This window comes from Schistocerca serialis, chromosome 5 (assembly GCF_023864345.2).
Source record: "Schistocerca serialis cubense isolate TAMUIC-IGC-003099 chromosome 5, iqSchSeri2.2, whole genome shotgun sequence".
NCBI lineage: Eukaryota > Metazoa > Arthropoda > Insecta > Orthoptera > Acrididae > Schistocerca > Schistocerca serialis.
In genome coordinates this window covers 240,508,903-240,529,627 of record NC_064642.1, presented here as the reverse complement: position 1 = coordinate 240,529,627, position 20,725 = coordinate 240,508,903, and positions in this window count along the sequence as shown.

The window sequence follows — 20,725 nt, the reverse complement described above, 5'->3', positions numbered from 1 at the left end:
GCATCATTGGGAGATCGCATTCTGTAATTAAATGCAGAACTCTGTTCTCTTGACTTGCGAAGTTCCTTATCTGATTTCTTCCTTGCATCACCGATAGGATATTTAGTACTGAATTACACGAGTTCAGTTGTAAAGTGTGTCTCAGAATCTGATTTCTTGTTGAGAGCAATTTCATTCTTGACAAAGAGCAACAGTTCGTTTCGATTTTGAATAAACGCGGAAATCTGTTTATTCAACTTTCAATTTGCAGGTTCCATCCTCCTATTTTCTTTGCTGCTTCTTCGTAGCCATGTTAAACATGACACCTAAAAAGGTTTCATTTTGTAATAATGGAGCTACCAAGAATATAATAATTACAGCTCTTCAGTTAACTACAAAAAGGCTGTAGAATTTGCTCTTGGTTAGAAAAATACAAGCAACTTCATTTTTTGAGAAGGCGCTTTAGTCGCCCGCGCCATTATCCACCCTCTCCCATTTCCGAAGACATTGTCACAAGCAGTAAATACTGCGAGGATGGCAGCAAGAGTGCTTACTCCGAGTCCCGAGAGAGAATAGCAGTAACACCTACAATCCCGCCTAACGCCACTTCTTGAAAAGACTCGTCCAAGCCGAGAACAGACTTCTGAAAGTAGGCCATGACTCTGCAATCGTACTGTACGAGAGCGCTTGCACGTGGTATTTTGTGGAAGAGGGGCCGAAGTGCCGCATGTGGGCCGCGAGCCACGGTTTTCCGACCACTGGTATATAGGAATGTAAAGCGGATGAATGCCAGATAATATCTAGGAAAAAAAGAGATCCTGTAGCATACGATAGTTAGTTTGGGGGCGAACAGGTAATACCTGTAATAGGTAAGGCGTTGGAGGGACTCTTTAGACGTTTAGTACACCTGTAAGTGGCATACATGGGGCAAGTTTGACCAAGTCTGGAAAACTGCTGCAGAGTTTAGAGTCATTACAAGTAAGTAAGGCGGCAGGCATCTAGTTTGAAGACGTGCTATTGGGATGGCAGAAGGTCGGTGTAGCCTACACATAAGAATGGAGGGTTTAAACGGTAATTCGTCGAAGAAAGAAAACATTCCTTGCAAACTCTTATGTAAACATAGAATCTGTATCTGAGGGATTGTGCGAGGATTCTGCTGTCACCATCGTATACCCCGTTTAGTAATATGAAAATAAGAGGGATTAGGACACATACATAAAAGTAGTCATTTTTCCGCTGCTCAATACGCAAATAGCCTAGGGCAGAAAAACGCTAATATTGTTACGAAGCACCCTCCACCATTCACTGCACAGTGGCGTACAGAGTGCAAATATAATGGTAGATCTAACTTGACCGAAGTGAAATTGTAACTAGCGTGGGGGAGACCAATATCTGATTGCCGCAGAGCGTCCCCTTACATTCGTAAAAGTGTTTGATTTAGAAATGTGAGCCAGTAATCGAGTCGGAAAATCTACAGAACTATTTAAAAGAAGTCGTGAAACTTTTGTTACAAAAACTTCTACAGTGGGGAAATGTTTACTGATGTTTTAGGAATCTGGATGTGATGTTAACTATACGTCCATCAGTTCTCGCACTATGGTAAGCGCGCCTCACGTGGAAACTATTGTTGGCACCTAATTCGCCTTCATGTAGCAACAGAGGTAAGTGGAATCACATCATCGCCAGTCAGTGGCGCCCATACCTGGTGGGAGGGGTGAGGGGAGGGGCGCGAGCAAGAGAAGTTGACCGACCCCTTCCCAAACACTCAGGGAAAGGGGGAAAAAATTGTGTAATCAGGTGTTTTTCTTATAAGAAAATGATTTAAAAGTCGCTATTTTGCAGGTTTTTAGCAAGGTTGGAACTGTAACTTTCCTGATGGCTACTTAAAAGTAGCCGTTTGTCTTCCAAAATGTTAAAAATATTTTATGCCCCTAGTTTGCCGCCCCCTCCCTCCCATAAAAACTACTGTATGGACACACTTATCGCCGGTAAAAACTATTTCGTGCTACTCTTACATTGCCTCAAATGAAAGCGTTATATCGCTTCCCAGACAACGCTTAGACATTAGACCTTTTTCATTAAACAGTGCTAAGTAATAATAATGCCTGTTTTGGACCAAGTGCTGTATCATTACTAATTTTAGTGGGTTTCACGCACAAAAATTTGCATTTCACATATGAACAATGAAATTCTTAGAATATGACAGTTTCATTCGGAGTTCAATTACAGCTTTCATTTGCTACATAGTGTTTCATTTTCCAAATAGTTCGTCCGAAGTCTGGTAACGAAACTATTTGGTACCTCCAAAGGCGAAGATGTGTCACGAAATCGCTAAGGCTTTTCTGCAACTTTGCCACCGCCGAGTGGCTGCCGTGTATAAACACATTGCTAAATGATTTTATGTTCCTTCCAAGTGAACCACACGCACGATGTTAGTTAATTCACTGTCGGATTGCGAATTCATGGAGATTAAGATTACATCGGCACTTCATAATCCCTTAATATCTCAAACTATAAGCAATGAAGGTTGTAATGCAACTGCTTGTTCTGTAGCAAGTACTAATGAAAGAAAGATGCAGCTCTCTAACACCAGCCGGCCCCGGTGGCCGTGCGGTTCTAGACGCTTCAGTCCGGAACCCCGCGACTGCTACGGTCGCAGGTTTGAATCCTGCCTCGGGCATGGATGTGTGTGATGTCCTTAGGTTAGTTAGGTTTAAGTAGTTATAAGTTCTAGGGGACTGATGACCTCAGAAGTTAAGTCCCATAGTGCTCAGAGCCATTTGAACGATTTTTTTTCTCTAAGACCCTTTCAAAGTAAACAGCCTAGTATCTCAAAAAATGTATCATGTTGAAAAATCTTAAGGCTTATCAGACAATCACGCTAACTGACGGTTTTCAGTCAAGTGAATCTTGTTGAGAGTAATACGAGTCGGCCTACTTCTGTTGCGACATGTGGATTAACAACAAATTGCCAAAAAACACTGCTTGATGACACGAATTTTAATGCATTTACATACCGCACTTTTGGACTATTTTTCGGCGCTGCCTCTTTTTCCGCAATCTCTCTTAACACTACTCACGCTCAGATGTTCCCTTCTGGTTGCGATACAATCTTGAGAAATTTCTCCAAAGGAACGAAATAGAGTAAAACCTGTGGAGAGCAAAGATCTGCAGCCTAGATATTTTGTAGTATAACTTAAGTGCTGTGTGCATAGCTGAGTAGATACTCAATTTTGCACACCCCATACGACACATATTTAACGAGCGATTGTCAGATTGAGGGGGTTCCAACAGCATGGCCTCCCTATTCAGCTGACGTTCATTTTCTTTGATTTCTGGATATAGGTATATTTAAAGGCATTGGTATACTTTAGACACACTGATGTACACTATGATGGCACTTTCTAAAAATTTTAAATATCGGTGAGTTACCATCCAGTTTGGTTCCATTCCATGTAAAAATGTGGAAAATTTTCGTGCAGCAGGACAAGGAGGAGGTCATCCTTTAATATCCGAAGGCAGAAAATCAATAAAAATTTAAAACCATAAGTTTTGCAAAACATGTCACGATGACAAATTTCTTCACAACCTAACGTAAGTTGTTTATCCAACTACCTCAAATGAACGCACTCTTATGTTAAATAGCGTTTATCAGCTGTTACAGTTGAATGATTAACAATCTTCAAAGACTTTCCGGATGAAAGGGTGCTCCGAACATGGCTTTACGAGTTCTGCGTCTCAAAATCACGTGATTTCTACAGTCGCGGAATCAAAGTTATCCCAGAGTTGGAACGTTGTTGTAAATAGTGAAGGAAAATATATTATTGATGACAAGTATCTTATGCGTGTGTTTTTATTAAACTTATGGAGATACGCTACGAACTTATGCACCAATCCAATATACGCCACGATGGATCATTCCTTTCTTGTCCAAGAAAGGAATGATCCATCGTGGCGTATATTGGATTGGTGCATAAGTTCGTAGCGTATCTCCATAAGTTTAATAAAAACACACGCATAACAGATACTTGTCATCAATAATATATTTTCCTTCACTATTTACAACAGCGTTCCAACTCTGGAATAGCCGACAGTTCTTGTTACCTTTGAATATTTTTATCAGTATATTTTTTGCTGCGTAGTTGCATATAATGGGCATTTGACGCAAGTTTTTCTTATGCAGCTGCCCATTTTCCTTCTTTACTACCTACATCTCTCGAGAGTATAGTTTACAACCTAGCTCGCTCTAGATGTTTTCAACGACATATTGTTCCAGTCTCTGTGACTTACTAGTGATCATATTTTCAGTTCATATTTAACTTGCTTTTGCGATTTCATGCACCTGAAGGTTTTTGTTTAAACCAACCTAAACTAGTGACCAAGCTTAAAGAGTGTATGTAAACTGGTATAGGCAGTAAAAGCTTTTTATATTAAGTTTTTGTGCTCAGTGCATTGCTATTTAGTGAAAATGTTAGGTAACTCAGTGCGAGAAATTAAAACCGAAATACGAAGCACTAGAAGAATAATGGATTCAAAGATCCACGAAATAAAAAGGACATACGAAATAGAAAAAATGTTTTCTACACAGAGTGCAAAAGCAATGAATTGCAGCACAGTATGCCTAACACGGAATCGTGAACTTATCTAGAAAAATTAGAACTATCAAGGGTAAAATTGTAAGTCCAACAAGAGTATAAGCGGCCTGGAAATCAAGACAATGATTAAATGTCAAAATAAACAAAACGGATAAGAGGTCTGTCGTTCATACATAATGAATTTTAAACACACAAGATTATGTAGCAGTTCATTTTTATTCTTATTTACAATTATGATCTATGTTTTTGGTTCCATGCTTTATCAAATCAAGTACTCGTTAACATTTTTCCTATTACTTCTGTTTTTACTAGAAAGTGTAGGACACGTATAAAACTTTACCTCTATTTTCGAGGCAAGTTGGTCCAAGTAGCAGGAAAAAACCTTTCACCAATTTTAAGAACCAATCAAGGCATTGCAGAATATAGCGTTAGCTAAGTTGGTATGCCATTGGCTTCCATTCAGTACAGAACCAAGTCCCCCACGAGTTTGAAGAAAGTAATTTCAATACAATTTGTTTTCTCGTATATAAGAAACTTTACCAGAAAAGCTCTTTAAAAAGTTTCAAAAGAATCTTTCATATCGAATCCAGTAGTTTGGGTCTGTAGCGTAACAGCTTATTAACTACCAACTCGCACGCCCAGTGGCTTGTTAAGCACGAGTTCAATGTTATTCGTGAAAAGGGAAATGCAACCAGAAATAACGATGTCCATATGCTTACAGGAATGTACAGTGATTGTAAGAAACGATTCATACTTTCGGTGGTTCAGTGTATATTCAATACGTCCTACGATAAATACCTTCCAAGTATGAGGGCTTGGGTGTCTGCCAGCTATACATCAACACCTCGCTATTTGCTAAACAACAATGGTAATGTGCTAGCGTGAGTTACTATTCTCAACGTTATTAATCTCTCCGGGTAGTTATCTGGATGAGATTATCAAAACCAGCGTTCTTACTCTTCATTTGCTCTTTGCTTCCTGTATTTGATTCATTTCCTTTTTATAAATTACGAAAAAAGGATATAGTGAGCACAGTCATACTGCCTTTTTGTATAAACATTTTTACTAAAGTGTACGGTTACAGCTATAGAGTAGTTCCAGGCTTAGAGAACTGGATGATTGTAGTTTGCATGTGAGCTCGCGAATCTAATCAATGTTTCATGGTAATACTTTTGTTATATTCCTTCGTTATATTTACCTGACGGCTACCAACCCCTATTTTCCCACAGCTGACTTACATTTCCAAGTTCTAAATATGTTTGAAGACGGTATTGAAACCCCATAAAACCTCTGTAGTCCTAAATGCATCACAATACATTTAGAATACGTGTGGTCCCACGCCATCGTCGCTATAGTAGTTACGTAAAGTTGATGTAAGTTCTCTTGATTACAGAGTCATTGACCAAAGCTTCCTTTAGCTTTGAGGGACAAAATGGCTGTGTCGTAGATACGAATTCGATAAACGGGCCGCTTTCTTAGTAAAGCACTCCTTTATGTCAGTTAACATACAGGAGCCAAAACGGCGCTAGTAGGTGAGTAAAACTAAGGACCAGTAAAGTTGGTAAAGCTATGTAAAAAGGAATGAATATAGTGGAGAACTTAAATGAACAATTGCAACGAGTCACGCTCGTAGTAGTATGCTAAAGGTTAAAAGACAACCTGCGTCCATTGCTCAAAGCAAATGGAGGGTCTCATTGCTCACCATTTGCGAATAAGCTACCCAGCTGACTACCAGCTTCTTTATATAATAAAAACTCCAAGAACTCTAAACTGTGCTCTTGACTAACAGAAAATAGTACTAAATCCAAATTTTATCTCATGCAATTATTTAATTAGTAAGGAAGTTTAAATACAACACCGTACGTAAATATTCGCAGCTTGGCCGATAATATGAACACGTTAAGCTGTTAATGGAAAAGGTAAGCTACTACACTTTGGTGTCTACTTAATACCTGTATTCTCCTGAGAGGAGCAGTCTTTGTGCCTGTCAAAATGTCAGAGTAACATTGAAAAGAATTATTCGCCTGACAGTGCGATGATCTTCCTGCGAGCAGTCTGGTATTCTACGGCTGCAAGGTATTCCAAGATAGGAGTTTCGCTCGTAACAAAATTTGCGTCGTATATTTCTCTATTACGCAGTCCAATCATTGATATTTCCTTTGCAATTTTATTCATATTTAACGAAAAACGCGTTAAATGTAGTGCGGGTGTTGACTTCCAAGGAAGCAAACTGGCTGAACTAGTTACAATGCAGGGTTCCTAAGTCACCATAACAACATGTTAAAGAGTGACGAATGTCGACCTCAAGCTACGTTGTATATCTCTTAGCACAAGCCTTAATTTTCAGTCACATTCGCTGGCTTCGCCATCCCTCAAACAAATTCGCCTTTCAATCTAACCTAGAGGTCGGTCTAAGCTGCGGATCATTTCGTTATCACATTGAAGATTCCAAGATTTTAATGGAGGCGGTGTAAGGGGAGAGAGAACCAACTAATCAGATTCCTAAGATTATGTAGCAGTTCATACTTGTTATTAACATTTTTCTTTTTACTTTTTTTTACTAGAAACTGCAGGACACGTATAAATATTTTCTGGCAGATTAAAACTGTGTGCCCGACCGAGACTCGAACTTTTGTTAGATCTCAATTTGTTCTCTTTTGTTCGGTGCATCTGCTCGGGGCGGACGTCGTAAGACATCCGTTTAAGTTCGTTGTTGATCGATTAACTCAGTTTTTTTTTATTACGCTGATCTACCGTGCCGGCGTAACTCGGGACCTTTCCCTTTCGTAGGCAAGTGCTCTGCCATTGAGCTACCGAAGCACGACTCACACCCGGTACTCACAGCTTTACTTCTGCCAGTATCGTCTCCTACCTTCCAAACTCCACTGCAGAGTGAAAATCTCATTCTGGAAACATCCCCCAGGCTGTGGCTAAGCCATGTCTCCGCAGTATCCTTTCTTTCAGGAGTGCTAGTTCTGCAAGGTTCGCAGGAGAGCTTCTGTAAAGTTTGGAAGGTAGGAGACGAGATACTGGCAGAAGTAAAGCTGTGAGCACCGGGCGCGAGTCTTGCTTCGGTAGCTCAGATGGTACAGCACTTGCCCGCGAAATGCAAAGGTCCCGAGTTCGAGTCTCGGTCGGGCACACAGTTTTAATCTGCCAGGAAGTTTCATATCAGCGCACGCTCCACTGCAGAGCGAAAATCTCATTCTGGAAACGCGTATAAAACTTTGCCTCTATTTTCGACTTTCATCTAGAAGTAATCGTACAGACTATAACGAAAGTGTGTGTTCGACGAAAATCAGTGTATTCCATACTTTGCTAGAATCAAAGTCATTGTATTTGCGCGTGCGCGTCTATAAAGTCAAATTTCCGGAAAAACTGATTTGTTTTCAGTTACTGATAACTTCATGCAAGATGTTATGCACCGAACGGGTTGCCATTGCTTCTGCATAGGCATAGGGGTGTCATATGAAGTTACCAGAGCGGAATTTACCTGTAAAGTCCACAAACCTGCCCCACTGACGACAGTTTGCTTGTGAACGAATTTAAACGTACCGGCAGGGTTTGTGATGAGACATGTGGTGGACGACCACGCGTATCGGCAGAAACGGTGTAGCAGGTTCAAATTGCCAGTGATAGTCCACAGGCATCTCGACGCCTCATTAAGGGAACTGAATGCCCCTCGCAACAGTGTGGGAAATTCTACTTTTCACTCTACGAAATCGTCCTTATCACATTCACGTTCTGCTCAATCTTGAGGACGAGGATTTCGCCTCTCATCGGGCTGTGTGTTATGGCCTCCTGGAATCTATACAGAACGAGAATTCAATAGACAACTTGTTAGTTTCCAATGAAGCCACATGCCACGTCTATGGGAAAATGGACAGACAACAGCCGAATATGGGCATATGAAGAATCACATGAGTGGGAACGTGATACGCCGAAGGTCAATGTTTGGGTATAACTAAAGCAAAACCCTATGGCCCACTTTTCTTTACCGATAGGTCAATGACAGATAACACGTTAGAACTGTCCCTTGAACTGCAGCTTCAGGATGAAGGTATACAGGGTACAGTAGGGTTTCAGCAACATGCTGCCCCTCCATATTTTGCACACTTCGTCCGTGATTGCCTGAACAGAACCTTTCCAGTGAAGTGAGTAGGCTGTGAACTTCCCGTTCATCGGGCCTTACCACTTTAGACTTTTTTCATAGGGGTACATCAAGTCCGAAGTGTACACTAGCAAAGTGAGTGGTCTACCTGATCTAAGGAATTGTATCAGGCCACAGTACGGTTGAAATGTTAAGATCTACACTTCATTCCATTACTGATGGAGTATGAGCTTCGACCTAGATGGCGGTCACGTAGAAGGGCAGTAGAACACATGTAAAACATCACAACAAAATTGATTTTTCAATACTGTCTTCCTTCACTGAAATTGATAGCCAGTTTAGAGATACCCTGTATATACCTTAATATCAACAAGAAAATGTACGAAGTGTTAGCGAGAATGATTCAGACGTCTTTTATTAGCGAAAAAGTACCAAATGTGGCGAGATATGAAGTGGTCAGCACTAAGTCGTGCATATATTACAAAGAACTGCATACTGGACGATAACCGATTTTCTGGACATTACATTGGTGTTTTATCAAATGCAGTACACACAGCTTCATCAGCGTCAGAATTGATAGAGTCCTCGAATTACAGCCCTCCCAAAGCAACAAGTAGATTTTCTCCAACGGAAGAAATTTTAAATTGCTGGTAAATTATCCTAACTCACGCATTTTATAGTGATTTGTTGAACATATTTGCTGAACACAGCAAAAGTTTGAGAAAATTCCATTTGGTTGCATAAACTGTATATACTGTATGAACTGTATATACTGTATACCTATATAATACTGGGCTACAGCGCAAAAGAATAAAGCTGTTAGCGTAGAAATGCACACATAACTTGTATTTGGTTTCTTCTTAATTTTCTGTAATATGCTCCGTTGGCAGTTTGGAATATCAAGTGAAATAGTCCGAAACGAAAGCTGGTAATATTTAAGCACACTTTTGTTAAGTGTTAAACGCCGCTTAAATATTTCTTAAATCCTCCAAAGTGACCATAGTTATCTAAAAATATTACCTAGGACATACGCAAAATATGGGTTTTGATGGGGTAAACAAGGCGTCACGTATGTAAAACAGGGGGTGTCACAGAAAGCTATCGGCAAAACCGGCGGAAAGGAATAAGTTAAGAAATAGGGAAGGCTGCGCTACGGGTCTAGACCTATTTGCCATACTAGGTAAGGGCAACCAACGTAAACTGGGTAGCTGGCGGCAAAGACAGCTTTCTACTGAAGCTATGTCATACATTTTCGCAAATAAACAATACCTACCACGGCACAGAACAGTCAGGCGAAACGGAAGGACGTGACGCCGTGTGTAATAAATGGGTCTACCTATAACGCGTCAGGCAGACGTTACCACGTGGCATCGCCGAGGGCGCCGCCTAGCGTCCAGGAAATGTCCATATTGAGACGTAATGTGAGACCTCTACACACGCACCAATTTATCGGCCAACCGACCAAATTCGTAGCAGCCTACACAAGTCCCGACCGACGGCACTCCTCGAATGCAGCGCCGCCCTGTTGTTCTGATCTGTTTATCTGAAGTTCATTGCGTTTATGTTCTACTTGCTCCCGCTTGGTTTTACATAGATGCCAAAACGGAGGTTTGCTTTGCCTATGTTAGAGGTAACAAAGCCAAATGAATCGAGAGAAAGCTGTGGGCAAGGAACTGGATAATGCATGGAAAGGAATTCACTCACGTTGTGTTACTTAAGGAGCTGGGATCGTACGATTTTCGTAATTATTTCAGAGTGGATGAATCATGCATTTCGGAATTGCTGGACAGTATCAAGCCATTCTCAACGAAATGAGTAAAGTCATGAGATAGGCTGTAAGCTACGAGGCGAGGTGTTAGCTACATTCTGATTTCTAGCCTTTCACAGACGTGAAGAGGACCTCAGATTCAGTGCCGTTTATCCTCAAAATTATTAACTAAAATGATTCCTGAAAACTGCAACGTAACATACAACTGACTGAGGAAATACATCATGGTAAAGCAAAATAAATACAACGAAAGACGTTTATGTATTGTTAATTTATTTATGCATATAGGATAAAAGGAGACCTGTAAGTTTAAGAAACTCATTCAAATTCGAAGACGAAAGACTATACATGATGGTGAAGCATGTCATCTAATAAATACAACATAAACATAAGAAATGAAGCATTTAGCAATTCTTAGACAAACAAACATAAAAATCCCACACTACTTTTCGTGGCAGAGGGCTTGGATGCAGGGTGGACTTTCTTTTAGCGCTGATAGCAATGATACATGGAAGAAGCCTGGAGATACTGACAGGTTACAGATAGATTACATAGTGGTAAGACAGAGATGTAGGAACCAGGTTTTAAATTGTAAGACATTTCCAGGGGCAGATGTGGTCTCTGACCACAATCTATTGGTTATGAACTGTACATTAAAACTGAAGAAATTGCAAAAAGGTGGGAATTTAAGGAGATGGGACCTGGATAAACTGACTAAACCTGAGGTTGTACAGAGTTTCAAGGAGAGCATAAGGGAGCAATTGACAGGAATGGGGGAAAGAAATACAGTAGAAGTATGGGTAGCATTGAGGGATGAAGTAGTGAAGGAAGCAGAGGATAAAGTAGGTAAAAAGACGATGGCTGCTAGAAATCCTTGAGTAACAGAAGAAATATTGAACTTAATTGATGAAAGGAGAAAATATAAAAATGCAGTAAATGAAGCAGGAAAAAAGAAATACAAATGTCTCAAAAATGAGATCGACAGGAAGTGCAAAATGGCTAAGCAGGGATGGCTAGAGGACAAATGTAAGGACGTAGAGGCTTGTCTCACTAGGGGTAAGATAGATACTGCGTACAGAAAAATTAAAGAGACCTTTGGAGAAAAGAGAACCACTTGTATGAATATCAAGAGCTCAGATGGAAACCCACTTCTAAGCAAAGAAGGGAAAGCAGAAAGGTGGAAGGAGTATATAGAGGGTCTATACAAGGGCGATGTACTTGAGGACGATATTATAGAAATGGAAGAGGATGTAGATGAAATGGGAGATATGATACTGCGTGAAGGGTTTGACAGAGCACTGAAAGACCTGAGTCGAAATAAGGCCCCCGGAGTAGACAACATTCCGTTAGAACTACTGACAGCTTGGGAGAGCCAGTCCTGACAAAACTCTACCGCCTGGTGAGCAAGATGTATGAGACAGGCGAAATACCCTCAGACTTCAAGAAGAATATAATAATTCAAATCCCAAAGAAAGCAGGTGTTGACAGATGCGAAAATTACCGAACTATCAGTTTAATAAGTCATAGCTGCAAAATACTAACGCGAATTCTTTACAGACGAATGGAAAAACTAGTAGAAGCCGACCTCGGGGAAGGTCAGTTTGGATTTTGTAGAAACACGGGAGGCAATACTGACCCTACGACTTACCTCAGAAGCTAGATTAAGGAAAGGCAAACCTACGCTTCTAGCATTTGTAGACGTAGAGAAAGCTTTTGACAATGTTAACTGGAATACTCTCTTTAAAATTCTGAAGGTGGCAGGGGTAAAATACACTGAGCGAAAGGCTATTTACAATTTGTACAGAAAGCAGATGGCAGTTATAAGAGTCGAGGGGTATGAAAGGGAAGCGGTGGTTGGGAAGGGAGTGAGACAGGGTTGTAGCCACTCCCCGATGTTATTCAATCTGTATATTGAGCAAGCAGTAACGGAAACAAAAAGAAAAATTCGGAGTAGGAATTAAAATCCTTGGGGAAGAAATAAACACTTTGAGGTTTGCCGATGACATTGTAATTCTGTGAGAGACAGCAAAGGACCTGAAAGAGCAGCTGAACGGAATGGACATTGTCTTGAAAGGAGGATATAAGATGAACATCAACAAAATCAAAACAAGAATAATGGAATGTAGTCGAATTAAGTCAGGTGATGCTGAGGGAATTAGTTCAGAAAATGAGATCCTTAAATTAGTAAATGAGTGTAGCCATGTATGGAAGTGAAACATGGACGATAAATAGTTTGGACAAGAATAGAATAGAAGCTTTTGAAATGTGGTGCTACAGAAGAATGCTGAAGATTAGATGGGTAGATCACATAACTAATGAGGAGGTATTGAATAGGATTGGGGAGAAGAGAAATTTGTGGCACAACTTGACTAGAAGAAGGGATCGGTTGGTAGGACATTTTCTGAGGCATCAAGGGATCACCAATTTAGTATTGGAGGGCAGCGTGGAGGGTAAAAATCGTAGAGGGAGACCAAGAGATGAATACACTAAGCGGATTCAGAAGGATGTAGGTTGCAGTAGGTACTGGGAGATGAAGAAGCTTGCACAGGATAGAGTAGCATGGAGAGCTGCATCAAACTAGTCTCAGGACTGAAGACCACAACAACAACACAGCAATGAAGAAGTAAATTTTATGAATTGAATCTCGATATTTCGGTTTTTAGATTTCCTTTTGCGATAGGTATCAGGGAATAAAACCTAAAAACAGAAATGCAGGAGATCGACAGCATTTTATTCTATATGCCACACGAAATCACTATGGGTTCACTAAAAAAAAAAAAAAAACTAAAAACGGTGCTTCATTTCTTGCATGTTATATTTCTATTCTCCTCGCACGACGTGTCCCACAAGCATCTGCAATCTTCAGATTTTTCCAACAAATTATTCCTTAAGGTTTCGTCCGCCTCGCACCCTGTCATGAATATTAGAACAGCATTTGACCCCTCGCGCAGTGACAAAAGACGAACTTTTGTCGGGATTTTGGCACAAGGGCGCTACACACGGCGGAGTCGTTGGGGAGGAGTCGTGAGGCGGTCGGCTGTCGGGTGGACGATCGATCGGTCGGTCGGTTGGTGCCTATGTAGGGCCCTGTAGCAACGGCGAACTGTTGCCTCAAATAGCCGCTGCAAGGTGTTTAGTAGTTGACAATAGTCGTACCGTTACTTTGATTTACGAATGTAACACTCTCACGATTCCAGTCCGACAAATAACATCTGTTACTTTATTAAAATAATTCCGTTGTCACTTCTATCACCTTTGGTTCTTAAATAAAGTGCTCACACTCTCTGCTACTTATTTTGTGAATCCTTCGATGAGTGACGTGTTGGAAAACTAGTACTGTTTTAGTGTAAATTAAGGCTATCTTCAGTCCATTATGTAACCCAGTTTGTTCTTAGTGGGAAATGATCTAACAAGACAGCATTGTCTCCAACGTCAATCACGTGCAAACATTAACAAAGAAGAAAAATCAGGATCTAACCTCCTGCCTAAGACGAGATCATTGGAAAACGAGAATGCTGGAAAAAGAGGTAGCTAATGTTATTTCATTTCAACGTTGGCTTTACGCAGTTTAGAAAAACCACGTAGAACTCAAATTCGGATGATCAGATGTTGATGTAACTCGTTTTTTTCCAGAATACGAGTCCACAAACTTACTACACCACACCTACGTCTACAGTTATTCTCTGAAAGCCACCTCACAGAATGTAGCAGAGGGTACGTTACATAATACTGTCACTTCCCCCTTTTTCTAACGACTGCTGGGAAACTCTCGCTTGAGGTCGAATCGCTCTAATTTTACCTTCACAGTCTTTTCGCGAGATATACGTACAAGGCAACACTATATATGTTAACTCAATTACGAACGTACGCTCTCGAAACTTTCATAACAAACCGAACCGTGGTTAAGAAAGCTTCTCTTGAAGGGTTTGCCACTGGAGTTCGCTAAGGCTCTTGGTGAAGTTTTCGCGCTTACTGAATGAACCTGCTGAATGCGCTGCTCTTGGATCTTCTATGTTTTCTCTATCGGCCCTGTCTGGTACGGATTACAGACTAAAGAGCAATATTCAGTTATCTGCCGATCGTATGTTTCGTAAGCTATTTCCTGTTTTGTGGACAACATTCCCTGAGAATTCTTCAAGTGAATCTGAGTCTGGCGTCTGCCTTACCTGCGAATAGTTTCATGTAATCGTTCCCCTTTAAATATCTCCGTACACGTACTCCTGCGTACTTTATGGATGTGACTGCTTGCAGTGACTGTTCTGCAATCGTGTAATGGTACAGTAATGGGTCTTTCTGCCTATTTATACGCAATACGATACCTCTGTTTATGCTGAGCATCAACTGTCTCTCCCTGCATAAAGTGTCTATCCTCTGCAGTTCTTCACGCCTTTCGCTACAGTTTTTTAGCGTCGCTATTTCTCTGATTTCTCCGTACACAACAGCATCATCCGCAAAAAGCTTTATGGAACTACCGACGTTATCCACTCGCCTGGTTTTTTGTAATAGAAGACGAATATAGTCACTTACCAGGCGATTATTACAAACCAACGTTGTAGAATGCTCGTCGTTTCGCTTGTTGGGAATTAGTGTCCTAAGGCAACTTTTACGTCAAAAGATTCGGTGTCCTGTTGCCCCTGATGCTCATTAGTATTAAACTCGTGCATCTTCATCTACGCCTACATCTACATGCACACTCCGCTAGCCGTTATGGTGCGTGGTGGAGGGCACATTGTGCCCCTCCTCTACCTTTCACGCATGATATGCGGGGACAAGGACTGTAGATACGCTGCCGTACATGTTCTATTTTAGCGTTGTCGTCTTTGAAGGAGCGGTGTGACTCGCTGTGCAGCGTAGGCTAGTTGAATGTTTTGCGCAAGTTTCTCCACAGCCCACAAAGTCGCTCGTGCTGCGTCTCCCAAAGCATTTCGTTGAGAATTACCATGCTAGCAAAACAAACCCGTCACAAATCGTACAACTCTTCTCTGAATCTCTTCCATATCTCCAGCATATTAATTAATACATATCACTGACCCCGTAGTGCAGTGTAAGACCGTTTACAGCATGATTGGTACTGCTGCTTTGCACTGCCCATCTTTTAAAATTATACACTGTTTTACTTAATACCGCCACATTAAACAACGATGGGTGGTCTAATAATGACAGCTGATGTTACCTTAACACTACATTTTACTGTAATGGTTATAATATGTTGTCAGCTTCACTTTGGATCTGTTTGTTTACAAATCAGTAAAACGAATTTTCTGTTGGCCTTCATTATTTGAAAGGCATCATCAGTGCCCTGGAAAATGGAAATATTTGTGTCTACACTATTTTGTTTTACATTTTGGACATCATACAGTGAGGGTATAAATAGTTCTGGAACTTTGTGATATTCTTTTACGTAGTAATAATTTACATTTCTACACGAAAATTTCGTAGATACTGCTCTAGATGCGTCCTTGTTTCTCTTTTTGTTGTTCTTCTACATTCTATTACTATTACATAACATAAAATCACAAAGTGCCAGAAATGTTTATAACCTCCATAAAAAATTTCAAATACGTAAAACAAAATAGTATAAACCCAAATACGTGTATGTTTCAGGTCAGTAATGATGCCTTTCAAATAATGAAATCTAGTCGCGTACAACAGGAAAAATTTGTTTTGTTAAGTTTTAAGATCAGACGGATCAAAGGATAATTGTCAACGTAATATCACATGCAACTGATGACATCAGCACAACAAAAGTTAAAGATGTACTTGATGTACCTGCTGATACGAATGATATAGTTAATACGTCATTTTCCCATTTTAGCTCAGTGAACGAAAACGAAAAAGGTCGACTTGGGAAAAAAATTGTGTAGTCGCAATTTTTGTACAGCCGTAGGGGGGAATTCCGTGATTAAACTATATTAATTTTCCTTTAAAAAACCTCTTATTCACTTTTTCTCCAGGACTGATGGTTTCCTTGTTATGCAGACGTCCTCAAAGTGAGGAGGGAGGAGGGGGGGGCATTGGGAGTGGGGAGGGGGGACGGCAGAGAGTAATAGAAGGGGCTTCCGGTGATCAGATATTTCAAGGGTCAAGTTCTCAATTCCATGAATGGTTAGAAAGCTCCCCCATCGTTACTTTGCTGTCTTATTTCACACGAACTGATCAGTAGATCCCGTCAGCAGGAAAGCTGAGAAACTGTCGCCGATTGCACTCGAGGTTAGCTACGCACCAAGTACTTAACAACCACTAATGACAGTAAGCTGCTTAACAATGTGATCGCCACTTCCTTCAAACGTTGACTACAGTAATAGATTGTTAGTCACAGCCATTATGACTATCCACTCGGTTTCAGCCAGGCTACCAAAATTAGTTCAAAGGTTCCAAGTTCGCTGGAAGCAGAATTCTAGTGCGTGGTCAGTGGCATTTAAAATAAGATGATACAAGTTCCGCCATAACCATGGATAAGTGGCAGATTCGCAGTCATTCACCGAGTGTTTCATCTCAAAAAAATGGTTCAAATGGCTCTGAGCACTATGGGACTCAACTGCTGTGGTCATTAGTCCCCTAGAACTTAGAACTAGTTAAACCTAACTAACCTAAGGACATCACAAACATCCATGCCCGAGGCAGGATTCGAACCTGCGACCGTAGCGGTCTTGCGGTTCCAGACTGCAGCGCCTTTAACCGCACGGCCACTTCGGCCGGCGTTTCATCTCCTTTGAATGTATTCAGTTCTAATAAGAAAAAAACCATTCGAACTTAATCAAAGTACACTCTCCCTGTGCTTCTTCCTCTGTTCTTATTAGCAAAATTACATAGTTCTAAACGCCAAACCAAAATGCATAAATATCAAGTTGATTATCTGACATTAGGCTTTATTATCGTTCTTTTGAATGGCGAGGAAGACCACAGTGTGTTTTTTATTTTAGCCAACGATAGCTTGAAGAGTATAAGAGTAACCTGTAGACAAAACATCCAGACCGCCTGAGCAAACACTTCGATGTTTTCCAGCATCGTGAGCAATAACTAAAAGGAAACGTTAGATTCCTTACAGAAGAGGTATCAGTTCCCAAAAAAGCCCACTGAACATTCAACACGTATCGTACTTAACTGCAAAACCAAAATAACCATGTATTACTGACGAGAAATTAATTGTTCCTGCAGCCGTCAAAAACGTGGGGAAGTGCTCCGTGCGAGTCTAAACTCGTTACAACTCTCAGATAGTGCTGTGGTCGTCGCATTGATGCAATAACCTCTGATATGAAAAATTAAGTTTCACCACATCTTCATGATAGCCCAAAATTCGCCCTGCAAGTTGATGACAGTACTTACATCGGAAATATGTCCCAGCTTCTTGTTTTTGTACGCCACTGATACGGAAATGAAATCACGAGAACTTCCTATGTAGTAAAGTTCTGGAAAGGAGGACTACAAGTGAAGATAATTTCTTTCTTGTAAACTACACAACGATGTGTCATGGACTAATTGTACTGGCGCATATACCGATCCGTCGACAGTATTTATTAGATCTAAAAAAAGGCCCAAGGGAATGTGTGCCGTTTCTCCTATAAAATTTATATACTGCCTGATACATATGGAGGCATTAGCTTATAAAACGGTGCAATCAGAATTCAGTAATGTGCTGGACGATTCCGTCAGTATTATAAATTCTGTGAAAGCACGAGCTTTAAACTGTAGGCTATTTTCTGTTCTTTGCGAGGAGATACGTTCTGCTCATGATTCCTTTCTATTCAGCACGGAGGTACATTGGTTATCTCGTGGTAAAGTTCGCGCGTTGTGGATCTGAAGGGTGAAATGCGTCTTTTTCTATTGAACAGCAGTACTACATTCAAGGCTGTGTTTATGGGTGAAAAGTGGCTTCCAATATTGTGCTACTTGGCTGACATTTTGGGAAAATGAATCACGCTAACGTATCACTTCAAGTCGGAAATAGTGATACTGTCGTAACAGGCGACTAATCAGTCTCTTGTCAGTAACAGAACATAAGGAGCTACAGAACTATGAAGTGATGGAACATTTCGAAATGAATTTAAATCTAAGTCTTTTGAAAATTTCTGGCAGCGGATTCGGAACGATTATACCGATTTAGCAAGAATGGAAGTAGAATGTTATTACCCTTCGCATCAACTTACTTTTGTATGTGTGTAACATCTTCCACAATGTCATTCATTAAGACGAAATATCGATCTCGACTGTGGCTTGAAAGTGATCTGCGAGTCACTGTTTCAGAGATACAGCCAAGATTATACAGGGTGTGGTAGATAAGTAATGAGACTGGCCGCCGCGCGGCGCCCCAGTCGCTCGCAGGGCGGTCTCCACTTGTACGTCACGTGGTGGGGGATCTGAGCTAACAATAGAACCGGTTCGCAGTCACGTCGGAGCTCTGGTGCAGTGAGGGTCGAGCTTCGCGTATTACGTTGTTTGTGTGCCCGTGACACTTGTGAAAAGGCTGAAGATGGATCGCTCGATAGAACAGCGGTATGCAATCAAATTTTGCTTTCGCTTGGGCAAAAATGCTTCGGAAACTTTTGCTATGATCACGGAGGCCTACAAAGAAGACTCCCTATCAAGAGCTCAAGTGTTCCGGTGGTTTAATGAATTTAAAAACGGGAGGGAATCCGTTGAAGACATGGAACGATCTGGACGCCCTTCAACGAGTCGTGTGGATGAAACGGTGGCCAAAGTGAAAGAACTCCTGGACTCCGACCGTCGTTTAAGTCTCAAAATGATCGCTGATGAGGTCTCCGTGAATAAATTTACGGTTCACCAAATTGTTACGCAAGATTTGATGATGAGGAAAGTTTGCGCAAAATTGGTTCCTCGAGTGCTCACCGCCGAACAAAAGCAACAACGAGTGGACGTTTGCCGTGAGATGTTGAATGATTTGGAAAATAATCCATACTTTTTAGACAACGTAGTAACAGGCGACGAATCGTGGACATTCCAGTATGACCCGGAGACGAAAGCCCAGAGCTCGGAGTGGCACACACTGGCATCCCCGTGGCCGAAGAAAGCAAGAATGTCAAAGTCCCGCATCAAGACAATGCTGATTGTGTTTTTCGACAAGCGGGGGTTAATTCACAAAGAGTTTGTCCCTCAGCGGAAGACTGTCAATGCCAAATTCTACAAAGAAGTCCTTCAGCGATTGCACAGAGCCATCAAACGGAAGCGACAGGACCTTGCTCAACGCTGGCATCTCCACCACGACAACGCTCCGGCGCACACAGCGTTCCTCGTGACCTCCTACTTGACCTGAATTGGAGTTGAAGTTTTGCCACAGCCACCATACAGCCCTGACTCGAGTCCTCCTGACTTCTTCCTATTTCCGAAGGTCAAAAGATGCCAGAAGGGTCATCGTTTCGACGATATTCCGAACATCCAACGTGCTGTCACGAAGGCACTAACTGGGATAACTCAAACGGACTACAGTGGGGCCTATGAAGCTTGGAAAACGCGCTGGCAACGTTGTGTCGATGCCCAAGGCGAGTACTTTGAAGAATATTAACGTTTTGTACAAATTGGATCAATAAATTTGTTTTTCTAGACTGAGTCTCATTACTTATCTACCACACCCTGTATATGCTTTCTTCACAAATTCGAGCAAACACGTCACACTAAATGTACACATATCAGAAAATTTCCGAATTGTGAATCATGTCCTCTTTTACCCTAGTTTATTTACTTTTTGGATGATCAGTTTAAATAACACAGTTTTTAAATTGGCATTTAAATGTAGACTATTATTCTCTCGTCATTTGTACTTCGTTATGTTTCAAAAGTTAAAGCATTCCAAGTGAACTAGAAGCAATACAGGGTGTTTCAAAAAACGTTTCCAAACTGACATGTCACATCGGGCATACGACAAGGATCAGTAATCACATAGGAACCGGGGATTGCAAAGGCCACATGGGCCTCCAATATGACGTTGCAGTGCCTCAAATGGTTCAAATGGCTCTGAGCACTATGGGACATAACTTCTGAGGTTATCAGCCCCTAGAACTTAGAACTACTTAAACTTAACTAACCTAAGGACAACACACACATCCATGCCCGAGACAGGATTCGAACCCGCGACCGTAATGGTCGCGCAGTTCCAGACTGCAGCGCCTAGAACTGCTTGGCCACTCCGGCCAGCGACGTTGTAGTTATTTGGTCACATGGTACGAATGGATACCCACTACAGGAGGTGCTGCATGTTCTGTCCACATTCATCGAGGCACGCCTAACGCCGATGCCTCATTGAACGGCGCACCTTCT